The following is a 2163-nucleotide window of genomic DNA, read 5'->3' as shown; positions in this document are numbered from 1 at the left end:
TACCCATTTCCTATCGCAATAATTCATACTTTCGAGCGTATCATCTTAAAGGAAGCATCGCCGAAGGATTGCAATGAATTACTACCAAATATGAATAATTTACATGGCATCTAGTATAGAGTCACAACTAAATTAATGGAGTCAATACCTCTTCCGGTGATTAAACCCTTAACGAAACCAAAATGGAGATATATCGATCCCGAACATCTCGGAACGAGTTACTCCATCAAAGATTTAAATAAACTAGGGTCATACATAATGGAACCTGCAGAGAAACCTGCCATCCACGACAATCTCGCCAGAGAAATTAGCAGCAAACAAATACCTTCAGAGAAAATATCTCTCTATAATTTAATAAACGACGAATCACTAGACAAGATTACATCAAGCACAGGACAACGTTTATGGGGAGCATTCATAACTTTCGGATCAGTAGGTGCCGGGATCTTAGTCATTTTCATGGCCCTTCAATTAATAAAATACATTGCCGACACACTCCTCCACGGATACGCATTACATAATATATGCGGCTGGAACCTACATCTCATAGGAGGCTTATGGGGGTCATTGATTCATCTCCTACTACATCTGGCTACTAAACATCCAGAACCCGAAGAACAACGAGCGACGATGCCAACTGAAAATGTCACGAACAAAAGGAAAAATCAATGGATAGCACGTCCAATCAGCTGTGCACGTTCATCGAATTATATGCGTATTTAAATAAATGCTAAAATCCACGTATATGTACGTACATTTTCTAATAGGGGAAAAGTGTTACGTCAGACGTCACTCTTACACCTAACGAAAAGACGTACATTCATTTTTTTTTCACGGCAGCTATCGAGCAGTACGCATCAAGCAGTTAATTTTGTCCGCGACTTTTCAAATCATTGTACTTTATAATTTTATACTCGTTATACTTTAATAGATTCAGTTTTGTTCTTACTCGGTGTGTATATTTACTTGAATAACCCGACTGCCCGTATCGAAGTTCATTCGAGATCCTTCTAATCGTCTTAATTCAAACTTGTAAGGATTCTTATCTCTACAATTCGGGAATCGATTAATTAAGCGAACTCTTTACCGCGCAATCAACAAATGCTCTCACGTGATATCCTTCCACTCCTAACTATTCAACCTTAAAACCTCAAAGTCATATTTTCGTTAGAAGTGCGTACGGCTCGCACGTGTGAATGATAACTCCCTATCAAATCCTTCACTATTAATCCATATGGTTCGCACGAGTGAGTCCTTATCAGTCTTTCTCATAAAAATTCCCACGAATGCCGAGAATGCGTCATGCCGGTAGAAAGTATCACTTGCATCGACTTCTCGCGACGTTACACGGTACCCACACGTACTTCACCGACGTCATTGGATTTTGTCGTAACAAAGAAGCCAACAAGAAGAAGGAGATACCTTACTGCCTTATCCCGATCACGTTCGACAGGAAGGCTGTTCCAGTTTCTCATTTACCACATCCTGACCCGAGAACACCCAGGTATTTGAAGATCGAAGCATAATTCACGAAGATCACCGAACAAGGTAAGGACATCCATTAATAAATCTCTGAAGTGCCGTGTCTCGAATCATTTTGTGTGTGCTTGTACCAATCCCGAGCCAAGAACTGCACATAGCAGGTAAGGGCCAAAAAGGTACTAATCTAGCGACAAGTATGAGTTCCTTGGAAAATTTGTCATATATATTTTTGAGCCCCGTACTGAGCGGGACGTAATAATATGTGCCTAGTCACATAACGTGGATTCCTCTACGCCGTTGATTAGATTATTTATCAATTCATTGTCTTTATTTCCGCCAATAATTCTGTAGTTTGCATAGTCCGGTCTAGAATGAAACTATTCTTACGCCTTTCCTCTTAGTCAGGAAACGATTAATATTCAGTTAACACCCTCATGCGACCCATAATTTTCCCACAACGTAAGACCTTTTTTTTACACACCGCGTAAAATTCTCTAATCCCTAAAGTAATTTAATAGGCCTGTAAAAATTATAATGTTCATCCAAAGAGGTTCTGGCCTTAGTATGTTTACTGCCATCCGTCGCATAGATGTTTGCTCTTCTGTCCGTTGTGGTATTCGCATCATCTCGAACTCCCTTCACATAAGCTCTGTTTCACGCATTGATAATTCTTTTTCTTTA

The sequence above is a fragment of the Vespa velutina genome, chromosome 4 (genome assembly GCF_912470025.1).
Source record: "Vespa velutina chromosome 4, iVesVel2.1, whole genome shotgun sequence".
Lineage (NCBI taxonomy): Eukaryota > Metazoa > Arthropoda > Insecta > Hymenoptera > Vespidae > Vespa > Vespa velutina.
This window is presented reverse-complemented; position numbering follows the sequence as displayed.